At 39.4% G+C, this 8,934-nt stretch overlaps 1 pseudogene; it reads right to left on the bottom strand.

The window, feature by feature from the left end:
* Positions 1 to 4,308: 4,308 nt before the first annotated feature.
* Positions 4,309 to 4,993, bottom strand: LOC111532620 (annotated as a pseudogene).
* Between the last annotated feature and the right edge of the window lie 3,941 nt (positions 4,994 to 8,934).

The raw sequence follows: 8,934 nt of genomic DNA, 5'->3' as shown, positions 1-8,934 counted from the left end.
TTATTCAGATTGCCTCAGTTTTTACCTAATGCCCTTTCTCTGTTCCAGGATCCCATCCCAGAAACCACATTTCATATTGTTGTCATGCTGCCTAAGGTTTCTTTTTGTAGGGACAGTTTCAGAGCCAAAATTTTAAGGGTCTTGAGTGTTTTGAGTGGTACTGGACAGGTGTTTTTTAGGATATCCCTCTACTGAGCTTTGACTAATGAATTGCTCATGATTGAATTGGGACTATGGATCTTCAGAAGAAAGATCACAGATGTAAAGAGTCCTTTTTATCACATTACAGCAAAGATACCATGCCATCAACATGATTTATTACTGATGATGTTGACATTGACCACTTGACTGAGATAGCATTTGTCAGATTTCTCCACTGTAAAGTTACTTTTCCCCACTTTCCATACTATATTCTTTTGTAGGAGGTCACTATGCACAGGCCGTACTTAAGGAGAGCTCCACCTCCTTGAGAGCAGAGTAACTACATTAAATACTTGAAATCTTTCTGCCCAGGAGATTTGTCTATTTTTCCAATTTATTTATTCAATCTATTATTATTATTTTAGATTTGAGACCTTGCTATGTTGCCTAGATGAGTCTCAAACTCCTGGCCTCAAGTAATCCTCCTGTCTCAGCCTTCTGAGCAGGTGGGACTAGGGGCGTGCACCACTGCACCTGACAATCATTTATTTATGGCAGTATGAACTCATGGACATTTGTTATATCCTTAGGTTACAACCCAATATTATATTATTTTTTTGCTAAATTATGTCAGTTTTAGCCATTGAAGGTCTTTTGTCTGACCGCCGTGTTGTTTTGACGTACCTCTATTATTGTGGGATTTATTTTTCCTTTTTTACAGATATTTCTTTAGTTTCTGGCACTACAAGAGGCTCCAGTTTCATCATATATCCTGGCCCAGCCCAAGATTCAACCATTTCTTCAAGTAGCCCTTGCTCTTTTTTATTGTAGTGTGTAATTAATAATCAAGTTCTTGGCACTAAGTTCTTTAGCAATTTTTTTTTAGTTTATATGTTTGTTGATAAGATATTGATAATGATTCCTTTAGTGATTACCAGATGTAACTTTTGGCAACTTATCTGAAATATGGAAATAATAGTTTCTATTTCATAGGACTGTTGTACATTTTAAATGGATTCACTAGAATAGTGCATGGAGTAAAAGGAAACAAATAGTAACTCTAAATGGTATTATAACAAATTCATTGGAAATAAATAAACATTATTTTGTTTCCAAAAGTCAATCTGAATTCTCTGGAGGTTTCGTTTTTGCTTTGACATGTTTTCATTGCTATATACATAGACTAAGAAGTTATAGACTCTGATTCTAGACCTAGCTCGGTTGTTAAAAAGAATTCACTCCAATCATCTAATGCCTCCTTTTCTAAAATGGGTATAATACTATTTGCTGATTGTAACCCCACAGGGTTAGTCTATTGGTATAATTGATATAAAATGAAATTTATACAAATGTGTAGGTGGTGATATTATCACCATTTTTGTCAGTATCATACACCTCTGATTCGCTCATTGCTCTTTGCAGCTCCACCTTTTCCCCCTTTTCTTAAAAAGTGTTGGCCATACTATCTTGAATCTATTTATTATAAACTTTAATTATGTCAAGTTTTGAAAAACTAGTGTTCAAGTTTAGACAACACAACTGCTTTCAAACGCTATTACAACAAATCCACATTGTGCAACTATTTTAGAGACTTAAAATTTAGTTAACATTTTTCTAATTAATTCACAGACAGTAGTAAGCTGGTGAGCCCTCCTGGTTCTTGGTCTTGAGAAATTTTGATGAAACTAAGCATAACTAAGCCTACTGAGTTACCAAGTCATAAAGAAAGTAGAAAGATAGATGTTTGGGATAGTAAGGAATAGCAGGAGAGCATGGCATCTTAAAAATGCCCTGGCATCAAATTATTGAAGCAAAGCAGTTGGCTACTGTCCTTAAAAGGAAGGGAAATCAACCGTCTAGACAAGATCAAATATCAAAGTCGATGGGTTTTGCAATCTGACCATCTCGTTTTCCTCTTACCAAGGTAAAGCAAGGTGCTTTGACATACCTGACAGATTACAGACAGTATCAGTATCACTATATGAGTAATGTTCATTTCCATAGGATGTATCAACCTTCAAAAACATTTTAAGAGGTTTATGTAATTGTTTACTATCTGGTTGTTGGGCAGTATGGATAAGAAAAAGGTGAATATTTAGTATTTAAATCCTTCAAGCCTCACTTCCTTCAAAATACCTGGTCAGATCATTCGCAAAAATTCACTCTAGTTGATTTTAAGACTTAATGGCAACATGTTGAGAAGGAGAATTGAACTGGGTTCCCATGCTAAATGTGTTTAAAGTCACTTCTCTGATTTGTTTTCTTTCTTTCGTGGACAGCAAATTCAAACTTAACTATTTGTATGTATCAGTGAATACCTTTTGTTATGGGTGTAAGATTTATTTGCAAATCGGCAAAATGGTTAATCAAATATTTTGTGTGCATTATATGATCTCTTAACCTTTCTGTGTTTCTGATTCATAAACAATCAAATATATTAATACTTCTTTTTTTCTTTTTTGAGACAGAGTCTCACTCTGTTGCCCAGGCTGGAGTGCAGTGGCATGATCTCGGCTCACTGCAACCTCTGTCTCCTAAGTTCAAGCGATTCTCATGCCTCAGCCTCCTGAGTAGCTGGGATTACAGGTGTGCACCACCATACATGGCTAATTTTTGTATTTTTAGTAAAGACGGGATTTCATCATGTTGGACAGGCAGGTCTTGTGCTCCTGAACTCAGGTGATCCACTTGCCTTGGCCTCACAGAGTGCCAGGATTACAGGTGTGAGCCACCATGGCCAGCCAATAATTCTCAGCAATCCTTAGATGAGTATGGTCTTAACTATTTTTTTTTTGAAATATTCAATATTTATTTTGAAGACAGAGCTGATATGCCAGTCGAAGTATTAAAAGTATATATGTAATCCCAGCACTTTGGGAGGCCCAGGTGGGTGGATAACATGAGGTCAGGAGTTTGAGACCAGCCTGACCAACACGGAGAAACCCCATCTCTATTAAAAATACAAAATTGGCCGGGCATGGTGGTGCACACCTGTAATCCCAGTTACTGGGGAGGCTGAGGCAGGAGAATCGCTTGATCCCTAGAGGCAGAGGTTGCAGTGAGCCGAGATCACGCCATTGCACTCCAGCCTGGGAGACAAGAGCAAAGCTCCTTCTCAAAAAAAAAAAAAAAAAAAAAAAAAAGTATACAGTGCTGGAGAGACAGCAATTGAGGATGACACAGGCTTGCTGCTGAATCAACTAGACAGGCAGTCATGCCATTCACTGAAAAGCAGAAGCCAAAGAGAAACCGGAGCCTAATCAAGTGTTTTAAACACGTCAAGTTTGAAATGCCTATGAAACACCCAAGTGGAAATGCTGAGTAGGCAGCTGGGCTCCAGGTATCAATCTAGTCTGGGAACTGAGTTTGGAAGACCCCAGCAAACATCAAGCCACAATGAGGCTTACGTCACCTGAAGATTCCCAATTCCATGCAACATAGGGCCTGAGACTGACATGGCCAACATTTAGACAAGAAGTCTGCTGAGGCTCAATCCAGGTCTCAGGCCAGAACTGTTAGGGGAAGAAGTTCCTTCCTCCTAAGAACAGAGCCTGGCCTGGTGGGTGCCATGCTGATTCCCTGAGGATGACACCTGCTCAGGAATGAAGGCAACACGGACAAAGGACCCTGGCGAGGGACTGGACCCAGGGATACCTGACCCCTGAATCTTCTGTACTTCCTGCAACACAGGTGGTCAGCACACTCTTTCACTCGTTATCCAATTTTATCAAAAACAGAGATTAGGGCAATGTGACATAACAGCATTATGCACTAAACTGTTTGACAGGGATTCCTTTCAAAAGTGAAAACCAGTGTCCGAGTATATATCTTCTCCACTACTCTGTTACCAACAGCCACTTAATCTAATCCTAAAGGCTGAGTACACTATTCTTTCTACAATACCTTGAACACTCCAATTTATTGTATATTTTCTAAATGTACCTCTCTCTCTCTTCTGAAAGAGAGAACACTTCATCAGAAAACAAATGGGGTCTTGTGCCTATCTGATGGTCTCACACCTTCACAACAGCTCCAAATCCTTGGACCAGACAGGGACAGACCAACCTCAGGGTTCTCTGCCAACAGAAGTCCTGGAAAGGCTCTGCACTCAAAACAAACTCCTACACCACCCCAAGGGAGAGGGATTGTTCCAGGTTGGGGGAGAAGCTAAAAGAAACTGAACCTAAACTCTTCATCATGAGTGTCCAGGGTGGCTTTGGCTCTCCACAAAGGGTGAGGCCTGCAGACCTTTCGGCTCTTGTTTCTGGTGGCTCCATCTACAGGCTACTCCTGAATAAGCAGCCGCTCTGTGAGCCCGCAGGGCCTCACGCCATTCGGCTTCCATCTGAGCCCTGTAGTCTCCAAACAGGGAGTGCATCAGCTGCCTCTTCCGGGGCAGGGACGTTCTTTTGCTGCGCAGAGTTCGGATTTCTCCAATAGCCTGCTCTTTCTGTGTCGGGGTGGGTTTTTGCCTCTTGTGGCCCAGTTCCAGTTGCTCCACACATCAAGCCAATTCCTGAGCCAACTGCTGCACCTGTGCCTCAGCGCTTAGGGGAACTTCCTCTGGGGCAGGTTTCTCTGAGGCCTTCTCGCCTCCATTTGCCACAGAGGCCGTGTTCCAGGTTTTCTTCTTATTCTTTTGTTTTTTTGACTCTGCGCTGCCTTCATCGCCTAACTGGTGCGCTCTGGAGTTGGCGTTACTGCACATGGATTGCCCTGGGCAGAGATAGGCAGTGGAAGGATTCCGGGTGCTGGAAACCGGGCCAAGAAGCTGGTGTCTGCAGGACGCACGGGGAGTACCCGGGCCTGGGGACGCTGCCGCCTCCCCGGCAAGATGTCCTAGGGCCGCCATGTGCCGCACTCGCCACCAGAACTATGCCAGTCTTAACTGTTAATGCATGTTTATTTTAGATTTGCCATTTCAACTGATTTATTAGTTTCATTTTTCTCCCAGCCTCCTAGCTAACTTTACAAAATTGAAAATGGAATCCCCTACCAGCATAAACATTAAGGGCGAATTAACTTCAAGACTGTGTAGAGACAGGAAGACTCAGATCCATGTTTACATGTTTTACCTGGGAATGGGGATGGGTTTCAGAAGAATGGAAAATATAATTGTTTCCCCACTGATTACACTTCCTGTGTTTCCTTTTCAGCTTTCTCATAATAACGTAGGGAAAAGGAAGAATTTGAGAGTTTCTCAGAAGATTAGGCAATTCTTTGAAGAATCTGAGAACATAGAAGCTCCCCTGGCTGCTTTCCATGATTGAAATCAGTGATGCATTGGTTTCTTTGTGTGGACTTTTGAAAGATCACTGGAAACCAACCTGAGGATCATGAGATTCTGGTGGACACAGGAGCAATGAGTGGCAATACAGTGCATTCTGATGCAACCTACTTTAAAAGGTAAACAGATAAAACAAAATAAAGAAGACTGAAAATGCAGAAAATTCAACCATGCAGTCCATTTCAAATTAAATATCTGTTCCCCTCTAATTCCTCTGTTCTAGCAGAGAAGGGGAGATGAGCTGCCACTCCATGCTTGTGCTTAACAAAATTGTGTTAGGTTCGTGCAAAAGTAATTGCAGTTTTTGCCATTTACAAATAATTGCAATATTATCTCCTAGAATTTTTATAGTTTCAGGTCTTAGGTTTAAGTCCTTAATCCATCTTGAGCTGATTTTTTGTATAGGGCTGGGCGTTGGCTTAGGCGAGGATTTCATGACCAAGAACCTGAAAACAAATGCAATAAAAACCAAGACAAATAGCTGGGACCTAGTTAAACTAAAGAGCTTTGGCATGCCAAAAGGAACAGTCAGCAGAGCAAAGAGACAACTGACAGAGTGGGAGAAAATCTTCCTAATCTATACATCTGACAAAGTACTAATATCCAGAATCTACAATGAACTCAAACAAATCAGTAAGAAAAAAAAAAATCTCATCAAAAAGTGGCTAAGGATATGAATAGGCAGTTCTCAAAAGAAGATATACGAATGGCCAACAAACATAGGAAAAAATGCTCAACATCAGGAATGATCAGGAAAATGCAAATCAAAACTACAATGTGATACCACCTCACTCCTGCAAGAATGGCCATAATTTAAAAAAATCAAGAAACAGTAGATGTTAGCATGGATGCAGTGAACAGGGAACACTTCTACACTGCTGGTGGGAATGTAAATTAGTACAGCCACTATGGAAAACAGTGTGGAGATTCCTTAAAGAATTAAAAGTATAACTACCATTTGCTCCATCAATCCCACTACTGGGTATCTACCCAGAGGAAAAGAAGTCATTATTCAAAAAAGATACTTGCATACACGTTTATAGTGGCACAATTCAAAATAGCAAAATCGTGGTACCAACCCAAATGCCCATTAGTCAACGAGTGGATAAAGAAACTGTGGTATGTATATATGATGGAATACTATGCAGCCATAAAAAGGAATGAATTAACAGCATTTGCAGTGACCTGAATGAGATTGGAGACTATAATTCTAAGTAAAGTAACTCAGGAATGGAAAACCAAACATCATATGTTCTCACAGATATGTGGGAGCTAAGCTATGAGGACGCAAAGGCATAAGAATGATACAATGGACTTTGGGAAGTTGGGGGGAAGGGTGGGAGGTGGGCGAGATATAAAAGACTACAAATATGCTGCAGTGTATACTAATCAGGTGATGGGTGCACCAAAATCTCACAAATCATCCCTAAAGAACTTACTCATGTAACCAAATACCACCTATACCTCAATAACTTATGGGGGAAAAAAGTAATTGCAAAAACTGCAATTATATTTGCATGAACCTAATAGTTAATAACAAAGGCCTAGTTTGGAGAGTCAGAGGAATTCTTAACCATAATTCAACCAAGACATACAGTATGTGCCTTCTCTTTGGTGGAACAGTGAATATACAGGCTACTGGCCTGTACTGAGTGTTTCAGCCAAACCACATTCTTTTGAAAGTCACAGTTTTAAATAACAGTATGCCAATGAAAATACAAATTAAAAAATATATTGACATATCTATATTCCCTCTCAAAATAATATACATTTGGAATAGATAAAGAACTCTTAAAGTCAATGAGAAAAAGAGCACTAGCCCAGTAGAAAAGTGGGAAGAAGACTTGGACACTTCAGAAAAGAGAATATATTAAAATGATCAATAAACAGAAATAAAAGGTGCTCAACTTTATAAGTCATCTGAGATATGCAGATTAAAACCACGATGCAATATTACACCACCCCTACCAGAATAACTAAAATGACTAAGTTGGAAAATACTCAGTGCTGATGAGAAAGTGGGGTAGTTGGAACTCTTATACATCATTTGAGGAACATCCACTTAGGAAAACAACTTGGGAGTGTCTAATAAAGCCCAGTATATGCATCCCCTATAACCCAGAATTTTTACTTTCAGGTGTATATCCAACAGAAATGTGGGTGTATGTTCACCAGAAATCATGTTCAAGAATGTTCATGGTATCACTAGTCGTGAGACACAAAAACTGGAAATGTTCATCAACAATGAGTAGGATAAATAAGTTGTGTTAATATTCACACAGTTGAAAATTATACAGCAGAAAGAATAAATAATCTAAATCTACACACAACAGAATGGAGAAATCTCATGAATGGAATGTTAGATCATAGCCTAGATAAAGTTACGTGGAGCAGGTGCCACTGAAGCCATAAACTGGTAGGATGAATTGCTGGAGGCTCACTATGGACTAGCTTGAGAGTAAAAATTTGGGGAGGCCCAGTCTGAAGGAGGTCCCTCACACTTTCTTGGATTTTATCTTCAGGAAGCCCACCAGATTTTCATGGTGATGATCTTAGAAAACATCTCTCATATTTTGGTCAATTGGGGGAAAGTACCATTTTGAAATAATCCTAGAGCATTCTCCATAGCCAAGGTTTGCTCCTCAAGGGAAACAACTTTACCAGCATCTTATTTGACCATGGAGAATGGCAGTTAGCCCCCTACATCCCTCTCTAGTCTTCCTGTATTACCTAATGGAAGGAAAAAAAAAAACACTAAGAAACACTTCTGAAGTCCAACTCAAGGACTTGAGCCCACTAAAAGACTGAGATATGCTGACCTCCTCCAAACCTTACCACCACATCAACACAGCTCCAGAATAATCACAATGGGTTAGAATGGAAAGAGTTACAAAACACAGACTCTATTTAAGAAGGAATTCTTAGGGAAATCCAATGTGGAGAAAACAAGGGTGCTGAGGAAACTAAAGTCTCTGCCATCTATAGCTATGGAAAACATGAAGCACAAACCATCAGCTGGACGGATTGACATAAAACCTCATACTGAAGACCTATTTTCCTCAGTTCTCATTATCTGATACATCATGTTTGACTTTTAACAAAAAATCATAAGGGTATACAAAAAGAAAAGGAAAAACACAGTCAGAAGAGACAAAGTATGCATCTGAACTACACTTTGATATGAAACAATGTTTGCAATAATCAAATAAATAATTAAAAATAACTATGATTAGTTATGTTAAGGACTGTAATAGAAAAAGTATAAGTATGCAAGAGCAGATGAATAATGTAAGCAGAATACTAAAAACTCTAAGAAAGAATCAGAAGAAAATGACAGAAATTAAAAACACTGCAATAGAAATTAAGAATGCTTTTCATAAGCTCATTACTAGACTGAACATAAACAAGAAATAAAGAACAATGAATTTAAAGGTACATCAAAGGAGACATTGCAAATTGAAATACAAAAAGGACTACAACCTCCATTCCAATATCCAAGAACAATT

Source organism: Piliocolobus tephrosceles, chromosome 2 (assembly GCF_002776525.5).
Source record: "Piliocolobus tephrosceles isolate RC106 chromosome 2, ASM277652v3, whole genome shotgun sequence".
Lineage (NCBI taxonomy): Eukaryota > Metazoa > Chordata > Mammalia > Primates > Cercopithecidae > Piliocolobus > Piliocolobus tephrosceles.
The sequence above is the reverse complement of the archived record's forward strand: the minus strand, read 5'-3'. Positions and strand labels throughout refer to the sequence as shown.